This window comes from Rhamphochromis sp. 'chilingali', assembly GCF_963969265.1.
Source record: "Rhamphochromis sp. 'chilingali' genome assembly, chromosome: 17".
Taxonomy (NCBI): domain Eukaryota; kingdom Metazoa; phylum Chordata; class Actinopteri; order Cichliformes; family Cichlidae; genus Rhamphochromis; species Rhamphochromis sp. 'chilingali'.
In genome coordinates, this window is record NC_137944.1 from 30,827,582 (window position 1) to 30,841,988 (window position 14,407).

Here is a 14,407-nt window from a genome sequence, read left to right on the forward strand (position 1 = left end):
ACACTGTGGTTTTATTATGTGTACACTGGACGCTTAAGAACACTCGGTCTACACCTGTTGTTGTCAGAAATATAACATAGAGCAATAAGACATTAAGAAAGTTACCATACTTGTTGTAAGAGCAGCTACAACTGCAGATAAACAGGCTCAGTGAAACCATGAAGGTTAAAGCTGGTTTGAAATTACTGACACAAAGACACGTAAATATTTGCTTAGCAAAGCTTTAATGAGAGATTTCATCAGGCTTTTAAAAGGCACAGAACTTTATACAAACATACAAGTGCTGTGAAAACTTCTATTTTCCATTAAAAATATGTATTACATGTGTTACAGAAAAAAAGAACATCTGCCACAAATGCAGAAAAATTTGACTGATACTGTTGGCTACTTTTCTTTTGACTTCAGCAAACACCACGTCACTGTCCTGGTGCTTTACATGATAATCACACAGTGTTTAAGCAGTAAAAGGAGTCATTCAGTAATTTGATATGAATTTGTTATAGTCAAATCAGTTTCAGCACGATTACCATCATAGGTTTTGGGGTGTTTCCCTCTAAACTGAGCTGCATTACTTTAAAAATTAGAATAAGAAAAGCGACATGGTTTGTATCAGTTAGCAAAGACAAATATAAACCTAGCTGGACCTAAATGGCTGAGTCATCATTAAGACAGTAAATTTCATGTTAGAAAAACAAAGTAAAGGAGTAGAGCATGAGTGGAGACTTCAGCTTTTAAAACATTTGTCTATTTGCTTATTTTTTAAACGTTCCTTGTTGCATAAATGAGTTGGTGCATTATGAGATACAGTTTCGGTTTATCTTAGTAACAGTGAAGCATCTGATGCAATGGAAATTACCATCATTATGCTTGTAACAGCGAAATATATTTTCGTGACCAATGGCTGCCCCAATATTTGTCAGGGCCGAACTTATCGTGTCTGGATTAGTGTCCTTCCCGCCTGGCTTGAATAATTCGTTAAACACGAACGCCTTTTCACCCCACACATGTTTATTAAAGAGATTTCTGAGCCCATCAGTGATCCTGAAGTTTCCATTTGGATTTGCACACGTTTTATCACATGGACTGGCACGAGAGAAGAAGACCAAAAAATCACCATTGTGACCTTCAAGACAACGTACATTCTGCAGAACACGCCACTCAGCATGTTCAGTATATTGAATTCCTTGCTTAGTTTTTATGCGTTTTATTTGGGCTACCACAAGTCTAAGAGTGCTGAGGATGCCGTCATTCCATTTTGTCTGTTGGTTTGGCATCACACTACTTAGGTCATAAGAGACTCTTTTTTCATCCTTTGGAATACTTGCAGCTACGGCATACATTGGTTTTATGTCGTACCTGTCACAATAAAGAAACACACACACGAAAACCACATTAATATTGTGTATATGACAGCTCGTAAAGATGGCTAACATACATGTCAGATATTATTACATATTAGATATTTATACTGTTGTTGTTGACAGCCATATTATGGGGAATTCCCTTCACATAATGAACAATATAACAAGAATTAAGTGATACAAAGTTAAAATATAAATAAATCTTTTCAATAATAATATGATTATTTTCAGTCCACAAAGGCGAGGTCATGAACATGTCCTCAGAAACAAAGCCAGACTGGATAGTAATGGAGCTGTATTCCTCTCTACATCACTGCTCTCTTATCTCAGCTTTATTTATGTAGAACTTTACATATGAGTCATTTAGAGAAAGCAGAGTGAAAAGACAAAGAACAGCAGGAAATAAGAACTGAGAGAGGATAAATAAATTATCAGAGCAACAATAATTACAGAGACACATCATTACATGCAACAAGGTGATAAACTGTAAAAAGAAATCTGTAGGAGCATTGTTTTTAGTCATAATTGTATGGCAGATGTAGGGAAATCATTACCTCTATATTTTGATTTTATGTTAGTCAGTTTTCCAAATTCACAAAATCATGCCAGTTATTTGTTTTAAGTCTAGCTCTTTATTTTATTTTATTTTACTTAACTATTTTTTTCCACACCTACTTTTAGTTTTTAGTTTAGTTTTAACTATAATAACTCTGCTTGTAACCATATTTCACCACCTTATTACATAGCTAAGCTCTGCCGAGCTTACCAAACAGCCCTGACTGCACATGAAAATAAAATATTTAGTTTTAGAGACTTTAGATCACAGGTGTCGAACTCCAGGCCTCGAGGGCTGGTGTCCTGCAGGTTTTAGATGTGTCCTTGATCCAACAAATGGCTAAATTACCTCCTCAGCATGTCTTGAAGTTCTCCAGAAGCCTGGTAATGAACTAATAATTTGATTCAGGTGTGTTGACCCAGGGTGATATCTGAAACTTGCAGGACACTGGCCCTCGAGGCCTGGAGTTCAACACCCCTACTTTAGATGATGCTGACTTACCTGTTTCTGATATTTATCCTTATCTGTTTTGCAAGTCCCTTAAGCCGGTTTAAGTCTATTTCAGCCAAACTTCCAGCAGACAGACAGAAGACCATCGTCACAGTGATCCACCAGAGACCAGCCATCTGCACTCAGAGTTTCATAACAGAGCAGAGTTATTGACATCTACACAGGCTGTTTCTCACAGCAGCTTTTCTTCACTCATTCAGTAATCTGTATACACCATCAGTGGTTCATTTATCATCCACACAGTAAAAACATAATAAAAACATGTGTATAGACCCTTCTAATCAATGCTGAGATTTGGTTAAAAGTGGAAGGAGAAAGCAGCCTTCTCCGTTTAAGTGTAAATATGGCTTTAAAGGTTAAATTTCCTCCTCTTCCGCAGGGCCTCCACAAACCCCTCACTCAGCCAGCCTGCTCATTCCAACCCAGAGCTTTTTGCTGTGGAGCATAAATACATTTAACTGGCTTTTACCAAAACATCTTTGACTAGGTGATTTAACATCAGCTGACCCTGATTTGCATGGACAGATGTCCACATCTGGAGCTCGATATGAGACACTTTAAATGTCAGACTAATGTTAATTTATTTAAAGAAAATTAACCCTTTATTGACCAAGCATCATTTAGGCCACCTGGACTTATTTGGCAATTTTGGCTCTAAAAGGGAAAGAAATCATACTGTAAGTGAGTTCTTTTGCCCCCCCCCCCCTTTTTTTTTTAGAATACCCTCAGCTTTCAATATCTGGCAGTCATTTTACATTATTGTATTGTAATGACAATGGAACAACAGTTAAAAAAAGTGAAAAAAAAATAAAGAAAAGTAAAAAACGGACTCTGTTTTTTTCAGATTTATAGTTAAGTGGAAACTGATATTCAACAGGAACAAAATGTAAGACAATATCAAGTTTAAATATAAACTTTAATAAATATGTACAGTAAAGGTTTTGAGCCTGCAGGCCATTCGGTTTTTTTTTCTATCTCCAGGTCTTTTGGGGGGCGTTGCCACTTCTCCACACTCTGCTCGTGCGTCATCAATTCTTATATATGATTGGAATGTCGCTGTTCGTGCTTTCTAATGATGGACCGTAAAGTTTCTTAAAGATCGATTTTTCGTCTTTTAGTAACCGTTTGAAATGTCTCTCTACTCCAAATGGAGAGACGTTAGTGCGAAGCGCACTAAGCGGAGTTGGCTTTTCTTTTTCTTTTTTTATTTGACCGAGTTACAATCGTTTAAAGATTGCTTGTAAAATGGGCCCGTCGGCGGTCCCATGGCCAATAAAGGGTTTAACACTTTTGAATAAAACTCAAATGTGGTCACTACTCACCTTTGCTGTTTTGGTGTCCCCAAATTGTCTGATTCAGTTGTTTGGACACTATCGCCAAATGTCCTTAAACCAGAGTAAAACCATGTAAAATCACTGTTTTATACCAAACCAAATTGATCGTTCTTAAGTGTCTCTTACCTTAAGTCAGGTAAGTCGTCTGATTTTAACCTTTTTTTAATCGTTCATAAAATAAATGTTTATTTCAGGACAGGACTGTTCAGGTGTCTGTTTGTCACCGGCATCTGAAACACTCCTGTCTCTGTCTGACCAATATGTCCTAATCTTAAGAGCCAATCACAGCGCGGTAACTTAACATCAGCGTGAGTTGATTGGTCCAAAAAACTTCCTTTAACAACGAGCAGGATTCCAGCAGCTGAGCTGCAAAGCAGGTTAGACGAGAGTCTTGAGTCTATCCTCAAGTAACGAGTCAAGTCCAGGGCTGGACTGGGACAAAAAATCGGCCTGGGCATTTTGACAAGAGTATTATAGGAAAAACCATAAAGCCTTTAAAGTAAAACAAACGCTGTTGTGACAGGGATGTGCTCATAGCTGGACTGGCCATGCCCGGTATGCCCGATGGCGATTTTTTGTTTTTATGGGCCGATGGATTTTTTTTTTTTTTTAGGAAGGGGATATATAATGAAAGGTGTTCACGCCGCCATCTTGCTCGACCGCCACGCGACGACGGCTGTCCCAATTCGAAGTGTGCTTCAAATGCATACTCCAAATGCGCCGTCGATTTCCCCAAATATCAAGCGTGGTCTGGTGCACGCTTCGTGGTCCCATATATCCCACAATTCATAGCGCGGCGGTGGGTGTGGATAATTTTGCCGCAAAATACGGCAGAAGGGAGCGGCCGAAGAGGTTTTTTCTTTTTTTTTTTTTCAAAACTTTATTGAAATCATAAAGCGAACAGTCAGTCATTCCAGTTCAGTTTGTACAGTAGACATACAAGACAAATAAGAGTAACAATATACAGTACAATGAAATAAGAAGGATAAATAAATAAAGGAGAAAAAAAGAAAAAAAGGGGGGGGGGGGGGGAATGCGACAGACTTCATAACAACTTTGTACTTGAAAGTTGTGACAGCTCATTCGTTAAACATTTCTGAACGAATTTCAATCAATGATAAACCTTTTTTATTGGAAGTTAATTTAAGAGAGTTTAAGTAATATTCAATTTCAATCAAAAACAAATTAAATGATGGGGTTGAGTTTTGAAATTTACATTTATGTATGTGGAATTTCCCTAATAAGATGGAGCGGCCGAAGAGTGAACTGTCAAAAGTACTGAATATGACGTCACTTATTTATGTGCGAATGTTTAATAATTAAAGTCAGTCATATATCCACAAACGCAACAAGCTGAAAGTCAGTGATATATGTATATGTGTGTATATATATAATATATATATATCATAATAATCTGACAATACTATAATATTGGCCATATTATATTTACATTGCCACAGTGAGTTGACTTTAGTCTCATGAACAACATTAACTAATTGTTCTTTACTAACTAATCTTAAATGACTGTTCAGCACAGAAATGAAGCCCAACAATCATGTTTTACAGTCCCGTGGTCTCAGCCTCAGATACTCAACTAATCAAAGTGATGTCATGACAAAAATGAATGACTAAAAAAACATTTTTCTCCTTCATTTCTGTCAAACAAAGCTGTATGTAACGTGTCTCGCGGTTAGTATCATGGTTAGCGTTAATGGAGAATCATCAAGAGAAAGATGAGAAACACTCGACCAGACGAGCTGAAGAGCGCCATCAGAGCAACCTGAACTTTAATAATAATCATCACAGTTTGAAAACACGCTTCCAATATTTCACTTTATGTGTAATGAATATGAACATGGAATATATGAAAATTTGATAGTCGTGATATTCAAATGTTCTGAGATGCACAATTATAAAACATAATTTAATAATTTTTTATGACGGGGCTTTTGTTTTTGGGAGTAGACGATTAGATTTTGGAGCTTCATTCTAAAAATGTTGCACATTGATGAGGGAACAATGACATCATTGCTGTACTGCTTAACCCTTAAAGTTAACAGGCTACCATAAAAACATAATAATATTAGTTATTATTGAGCTCATAGGGAGGAAGCTGATCTATATATACTTACTTTACATCTTTGGTGGGTCTCTATATGTAGAAGAACCTAATAGTATTTAAAACATAATGTAGAGGTCTGCAGTGAGTCGTGCTTTCATTTTAATTTTCGGATATTTTCCTCAGTGTGGTTTTTAAATGTTACTAACTGGTTTGATGCAATTATTAAAAAAACAATTATTTGATTAATTAAGTAAAAATAGTCGACCTTTCAAAGTCTTGAACTTTTGGACTGTTTTTTTTTTGAAAGCATTGTTTTTGTTTATTTACATGTTGCTTGCAGAAGTTTGAAGTTTTTCTTTGTTCACTCACAAAAACAGCAAAAAACACTGAACTCAGATCAGTTAGTTTAAATGTAACCTCATAGTTTCACTGTACAGATTGTTCTTTAGACCCGCTGTGGTTTAAGTGCAGTACTTACTGTGTGCTGAGACTTTACAGCGTCAGTGCTGTGTGAGGCGTTTAGGGACCGTTTTATTACTGCTGAGAACACAGACAGGTGTATTAAACCACAGGTGAGCAGTTCTTCAGCCTGAATCCCATTTACCCTCGAAGATTTTACCTTTTTCAGACCACTATTATAAAAAGAACGTAATCTTTATGGCTTACCTCCCCAAATAAAGTTAATGTTGAGTCAGTGCGCCATCTTGTGGTACGAATTGGTATTGCACTGAAGAACAGCCCAGTCTGCAGGATGAGTATGCAGATGTTTTAGACCCAGATGTTTTAATGCTTTTTATTCACATTCTGTTGATTGTTTAGTTTATTTTGAAAGGTTTTCAGGTCTGTGCTAGAGTGAAGATAAAAGAGAAAATTACAGTGATAAATACAAAATGAGTGCAATTAAAGAGAAACCTTTTCCATGATGGAAGGTGTGTTATTATGTGTATCAATAAGTCAGTCTTTTCTGAGTGACTTACCTTTCAAAGAGCTGTGCCGCCCTCTGGTCATACAGGTGTTACTGTTACACACATCTGCAGCAGTGTGATAGTTGTGTGTGTTTATGAAAATCAGACGTGCAGCACAGAGCAGTTATTGGTGACCTCATGAATATTTAGCCTTTAGAGATGTTTTCCAGCTCAAAGAGATTCAGAGTGAATGTTTTACCTTCTGTGAAGGCTCAGCTTAGATGTTTTATACGCAGGTTTGGAGCTCAGACTCGGTGAAGACTGTTGGCTTTTGTACAGTGACCTTTGACCTCCAGAGTTTCCTGTATGACTCAGATTTGGTTGTTTGGGTTTGATCCTGTTTCTTTTTGTCAACTGCTGAACGGCTGCAGAGAAAACTCAGCGACTGTGTGAGAGACGTCTAAATATGATGATTTCATGCTTAAATGTGGAGATTAATGCATTTGAACACTTTACACACGATGGTCATGTGACCAAAACAAGTAGTTCATTTGTTTGTTTATTCATCCAGTTTTATGTTCACAGAAACTAAACCTGTTTAAACCTGTTTGTACTGACGGTAATTTTTACTTCAGGAGTCGTTGATGTTGGATTATGTTCAGGACGTCAGAGTTAATGTTTCCATGTGGTGTAAACTGATACAGGAAGGTCAAATATGGGTGTGTATCTGATAAAGTATGTGTTAAATAAGAGATGTGTTTTAACAAAAGGTAAAGCTGCTTTGAAAATAATTCATAATGTGACAAAGAAGAAGATAAAACCTGAAGAACATGTTTTCTGCATGGACGTGTTTGTTCCTGAAAGCTGCTCAGACCGCTGTGATAATTCGACCTTCTTTTGTCACCTGAACATCTTTAAATGCAGATTTGTTTCCTCTGAAAACAAAACAGGTTCCAGACCAAAGATGGTTCACAGTATTTATCAGCTTCGACCCTCCGGTGTGTGACGGGTCTGAGCAGATCTCGATGCCTTTACTGCCTGGGTTGAAATGATGAGTGTAGATGTTATTATTCTGTTTCCTGCAGCTTTCACCGTTAAACTGTACTGAAGCTAAAAACCATCAGTCTCCATCACAGGAAAAAAAGGAGCTCAAAATATTTTTACTGAGAGAAAAGAAACGATGGAAGAATCTCAGAGTTGCTGCTGAAAACCCGACTTTAGTATTTTTGTTATTTTCATACATGAAACTTCCTTGGTGTCCTCTGACTGACCAGCTGATTGTTGAACAGTGATAACAGAAAATGACGTGTAAATCCTGAGTGGTACTAATAATGTATTAAACTACAGTACATCAGTATTGTCCTCCAACATGTAACGAAATGATGGATTAATAAATTATTTGGTGAAAACAACCTTTGTTTGATGACCGGATCATTTTACTCCTTCTCTTTGATGACTGCATGTAAACAGACGTGCTGCATCACCACCAACCTTTCTAAGTCGTTTTCTTTTCTGCTGTTATGGAACATTTAAAGCTGCATTAATTGATTTCAAACACGAGTGAGTCATCTAATAATTATATTAATTTTGTCATTATTGTCTGTACCGTGTGCGTTACACTGGTGCAGTGTCTCCTCACAGGAAGCTGGCTCGGCCCTGTCTGTGTGGCGTCTGCTCGGCGTCTCTCTAAGAGTGACCGTGGTTATCTCGGCTGGACTGTATGGAATAAACAACCTTTCATAATATTTTTGATGCCCTCAGTCGTTACTCTTTTTAAATGTAAGTAGTAATAGACTGGCTTGTTTTTTGCGCATACATGTGTGAGGACGTGCTTGTTCTCCCAGACGAGGCATCTTTGCTCGTTCACGTGACCACACGTCCCGCTTTGTTTAACATGATGTTTTAATTACATTTAATTCTGGTATTCAAAGCTGCTACTAGTGTGTGTCTTTTTTATTGTTCATTTAACAACATTTTTGTGGCTCTCAAAGCACCTTGGTCACAACATCTTCATCAGTCTGTTTTTATTTTGTATTTTTGTCTGGAAATCTCCTCTCATACATTTAAGAATCCTTCCTTTGGTTTCTTTAAAGCCACCAACTTTATTATGTTTATTGGAGATTATAAGAGAAGTCGTGCCTGAGTTTACACGTGAGCAGGAGATATTATTATTATTATTATTATTATTGCTGTTTGGGTTTGTTTTATTGCAACAAAAGGAAGAGGGAAAATAGATTGTGGTTGTTTATACAAATTTCAATATCTGTCGATATTCAAGGACAGATTTTGATGTTTCAAGATATGAAACCTAAAAATGTCTAAGAACAAGGAGCAAGTGTTGAAATGTCTGCTCTTAAAGGCAGCTGTACTTCAGGGTGTCAGGTTTCTTTTTTTTCTTGTCTCGTTACCACAGTGACTCTACATCTGATCTGTTTTCATGCTGTGTCATGTGTACTTACATGTAGCAATGATGATTATTGCGATTATTCCACTACAGGCGGATAATATAAAAATTGTGTCATGCACAAAGAGGAAGTGTACAAAGTGGAATTTCCACAGTGTTTTTTCTTCCTCTATGTTTCTTGTGAACTCTCTGCTGCGTGCTGATAAGACATTTGCTAAATGGACGACCTCAGGCAGGCTTAAACCACAGGCTGCACTTCCTCTTCCCCGGGTGGCTCAGCTACAAACCAAGAGGCTTTTCAGCAGATACAAACAATCCTGTGGCAGAATAAACTGTAACCAATTACAGTGTTTTATACATACACAGGCATGTAGGCGCTGTGAGCTGCTCAGAAGAACGCAGAAATTTATCAGCGAGCAGTTTAATCATCTGAAGAATCCAAAGTAATCCAGACTCTTTATTTCACTAAAGCTTTGGCCTGACAGTAGCAGTCAGAGGCACACGCGCCACGCTCCTCCTTTATAATGATGCAGTATTCAACAACAGCACACCACAACATGTCTAATCATTTTGTTTTCATGACTCCATCAGTGCTGCAACCTGGCACCTGTAACACAAGCCGAGCCTGTTTCAACAATAAAGCAGAGCCATCCTATCGCCTCACTGAAGGAGTCAGAGGTTTGTCTTTGTCCTCTCATTTGTCACCTAGTTATATATTTAAAGAAATTCAATGAGGTAAAACAAAAGAAAACACAATATTAATCAGTTGTGAAAATAATGTGATGCAAGGTTTCTTTGCTGCATATCTTAAATTCCCCTCATGACTGTCACGGTTCTGAGTCATTTTGACCGAGCTTTTTGTGTTTCTTATGCTTTGGTGTTTTTCTAGATTAGGATTTATGTTCTGATTCTTGAGTTGTGCTGGTTTGATTTTTTTGTTACGGGTTATATTTTCTGTCAAGTCTGTCGCTCTCTGTCAAGTCTGTGTCGTTGTAGATTGTTTCCTGTTTTACTTTGAAGGTTCATGTCTGATGTCAGTGTGTTCAGTTTTACTTCCCCCCTGTCTCGATAGCCCTAATTTCACCCAGCTGTGTCTCCCTCCTGTTTCCCATTCTCTGATTACTCCCTGTGTATACAAGCCCTGTGTTTTCCTTTGTTCTCTGTTGTGTCGTGCCTTCTACATGCTGTGTGTTTTGTCTCCTGTTCCTGTTTAGTTTCTCTGTTCTAATTCAGTCTGTAGTATCGATGTTCTGAGTTTTGTTTTGGTGAGTTTGAGGTATCGAAGGTTTTTTCCAGCAGTAAAAGCTGCATTTTGAGGTTGAATCCCGTCTCCAAGAGTCCTGCATTTTGGGTCCACCACTCCTGCCTGCCTGCCACACAGCTGTAAACAGTTGTAAAGTGTAAACAATCCTTTAATGTTTAACACATCAGTGTTTAATGTTAATATTAGTGAATTAATGTATATGATCCTCAGAGTCTCCACAGTGACTCGAATAAATATTTATTCTTTTAATTTGACCATCAAAAACCATCAGAGTAAAACCTCATTTCACATTAAATTTTGTGAAATAGACAAAGAACATACAAATAATCAACTACAGCATCTTCACAATGAACTAAAACACTTTACTAGTTAATTAAAATATATTTTATGTTTCTTTTATGATTTTACTGATGCTGCATATTTTGAATTTTCATACCATTTAAGTTTGATCAAGAAGCTGAATTTGCAGGTGGAGATTTTTAGTTCAGAAAATAAATGAGAAGTGGAGGACGATGAAGCAACGCTGTGGTTTTACTATCATTGTTGTGTACTGGATGCTTAAAAACGATCTGTCTACATGTGTGGTTTTTAGAAATATAACAGAACAATAAGACACTAAAAAATTATTTTTAATCATACTTGTTGTAAGAGCAGTCTGCAGAAAGACAGGCTCAGTGACACCGTGAAGGTTAAAGCTGGTTTGAAATGACTGACACACTGAGACGTGAATGTTTGCTGAGCAAAGCTTTAATCAGAGAAGATTTCATCAGGCTTTAAAGACACAAATGATGTAAAAACATCTATTCTCCATTAAAACGATGTAAATACAGACTGCAGTTTTCTATCAACTTTCTCTTCAGTTAACATGGACGTTACAGGTTCAGTTCCAGGTGTCACTCAAAGTGAAGCTGAAAACATTCAAAATAAAAGCACCAACAAATACATTCAAAAGGAACACTTCACAACAATTATTCTTAATAAATGGTAAACTGATGGGTGATTAACTTTTAGTAAATAATCTACTGTTAACAAAACAAATTATGTTTGATAATGTTTACATGTGTAATGTTGAAGGTGATTCTTATGTATGTAATTAGTTTCTAGTTGCTTGTTCGAATCCTCAGGGAGTCAAATAAACATGAACAGTGAGTGAAAAAGCACATAAATGGTGCTCTCCAGGTTCACTGGGATTTATGGCTCTGCCTGTTTAAGCAGTAAAATTCGATTCGATTCGAGCCATTCGATATAAATTTGTTACAGTCAAATCAGTTTCAGCACGATTATCGTCAGAGGTTTTGGGGCGATTCCCTCTAAACTGAGCTGCATTACTTTAAAAATGAGAATAAAAATAGCGATTTATGTTTGTATCAGTTAGCAAAGATAAATATAAGCCTAGCTGGACCTTAAATGGCTGAGTCATCACTCAGACAGTAAAGTCCATGTTAGAGAAAGAAAGTGAACAAGTAGAGCGCGAGTAGAAACTTCAGCTTCTAAAACATTTGTTTATTCACTTGTTTTTTTTTAAACGTTCCTTGTTGCATAAATGAGATGGGGCATTATGAGATACAGTTTGGGTCAATCGGATCCGTACGGAAGCATTTGATGCAACGGAAATTAACATTATCAGGCCTGTAACAACGAAATATGTTATGGCGACCAATGGCTGCTCTAATATTTGTCAGGGCCTTATCTATCCTGTTTGAATTAATGTCCTCCCCATGAGGCCTAAACAAAGTGTCAAAGACAAACGCCTTTGCACCCCACCCAGGTTGACTAAAGAGACTGCTGAGCTCATTAGTGATCCTTAATTTACTATCTGGATTTGCACACCTTTCATAACATGGAGAGGCATAAGAGAAGAAGACCAACAAATTACCAGATATTTGGAAAAGCGGTAGATTCTGCAGAACACGCCACTCAGCATGTTCAGTATATGGATTTCCTTTCCTAGGGGTTACGTCTTTCTTTGTGGCTACCACAAGTTTAGAAGTCTTGAGGATGCCATCTTTCCATTTTGTCTGTGGGTCTGGCATCACCTTTGTGAGGTCATAAGAAAGTTGGTCTGGATTCTTCGGAATACTTGCAGCCATGGCATACATTGTATTTATACTGTACCTGTCACAAAAAAGAAACACACACAACCACATGAATGAATTGACACAAAGTTAAAATATAACCATGGAAAACTAAAAAGTTAATTCAGTTGCTCAGAACATAAAACATGATAATATCATTATTTTCAGTCAAGAAAGGCGAGGTCATCAACATGTCCTCTGAAACAAAGCCAAGATGGATGGTAATGGAGCTGTAGTCCTCTCTACACTGCTCTGTTATCCTATCTGTATTTATTTACATAGAAATCCTTCAGAGAAAGCAAAGTGAAAAGACAAAGAGCAGCAGGAAATAAGAAGTGACAGAGAATAATTATCATAATCAGAGCAACAAAAGTTATAGAGATATATGTTCAATCATCCAGGTAAGAAAATCCCCCAAAATTGATTCTGTTCATCTGGACGTTTTCAGTGGGAGAAACAAAATCGTGTCTGTTCATTTTCTTCTTAAGAAAAAAAGAAAGAAAGAAAAAAACAAACAAATTTTATTAAAAAAGTCTAGTTTTAAATTTTTATTGCTAGTTTTATGGCTAGTTTTTTCCACACCTAGTTTTAGTTGTTTATTTTATTTTTAGTTAACTGTAATAACTCTGCTTGTAACCATATGTCATCACCTTCATAGCTCTGACTGCCCATAAAAACAAATGATAAAAAAAATAATTAGTTTCAGAGACTGTAGACTAGAGGATGCTGACTTACCCGTATTTGATATTTGTTCTTATCTGATTTGCAAGTCCTGCGAGCTTGTCTAAGTCTATCTCAGCCAATTTTCCAGCAGACAGAGAGAAGACCATCGTCACTGTGATCCACCAGAGACCAACCATCTGCACTCAGAGTTTCATAACAGAGCAGAGTTATTGACATCTACACAGGCTGTTTCTCACAGCAGCTTTTCTTCACTCATGGTCTACTCTGTACACACCATCAGTAGTTCATTTATCACCCACACAGTAAAAACTTGAAAAAAAAATGTATAGAGGGACTAGTAATCAATGCTAAGATTTGTTAAAAAGTGAAAGAAGAAAGCTGTCTTCTCACGAAAAAGAGGTCTTTTTAAATGTAAATATAGCTTTAAGGTTAAAATCGCCTTTTCTTCCTCAGGACCTCCACAAACCCCTCACTCAGCCAACAGCTGATTCAAACCCAGAGCTTTTTGCTGTGGAGCACAAATACATTTAACCGGCTGTTACCAAAACATCTTCCACTGAGCGATTTAACATCAGCTGACCCTGATTTGCATGGACACTTTTCCTCAGCTGAAGCTCGATGTGAGACTCTTAAAATGTCAGAATTCAGATATTAAAATAGAATTTAACACTTTTTTGAATAAAACTTTAATGTGGTCACTACTCACCTTTGCTGTTTTGGTGTCCCCAAAAATGTCTGAATCAATTTTAGTAGAGAACAGTGTTTGGACACCTAAACCAGAGTAAAACCATGTAAAATCACTGTTTTTTATCAAATACATCTGTCTTAAGTATCTCTTACCTGCAGTCAAGTGAGCCGTTTGTCTGTTTTTAAACCTTTTTTTTAATTGCTCAGAAAAAACAACAACATTTATTTCAGGACAGGATTGTTCAGGTATCGGTTCATCACCGGCAGTCACATCTGAAACACTCCTGTCAGTGTTTGACCAACATATCCTAATCTTAAGAGCCAATCACAGGGCAGTATCCATCCGGTGGGAGTAACAAAAAACTTCATTTAAAAATGAGCAGGGCTCCAGCAGCTGAGTTGCGAAGCAGGGTGACCTGGGTGAGATAAATCACTCCAAAAAAGGGCATGAAAGTGTTTCTAAGAAGAAAAATGAAGAAGACACAAGGCATGACAAAAAGGAGGCGGAGAAGGAGCTCTCTGCTGCTGCTGCAGAGCAGGACATGCCTGAATTAGAGTCAGATAT

General features: G+C 37.3%; 2 long non-coding RNA genes across 2 annotated transcripts; both read right to left on the reverse strand.

The window, feature by feature from the left end:
- Nucleotides 1-207: 207 nt before the first annotated feature.
- Nucleotides 208-4,036, reverse strand: LOC308384751. Its single transcript, XR_013969389.1, has 4 exons — nucleotides 3,888-4,036; nucleotides 3,750-3,812; nucleotides 2,419-2,543; nucleotides 208-1,356 (listed from the first exon to the last, which is right to left on the reverse strand). It is a non-coding gene; the product is annotated as an uncharacterized lncRNA (long non-coding RNA).
- Nucleotides 4,037-11,207: 7,171 nt separating this feature from the next.
- On the reverse strand, nucleotides 11,208-14,106 carry LOC308384888. Its single transcript, XR_013969417.1, has 4 exons — nucleotides 13,996-14,106; nucleotides 13,862-13,926; nucleotides 13,207-13,331; nucleotides 11,208-12,511 (listed from the first exon to the last, which is right to left on the reverse strand). It is a non-coding gene; the product is annotated as an uncharacterized lncRNA (long non-coding RNA).
- Between the last annotated feature and the right edge of the window lie 301 nt (nucleotides 14,107-14,407).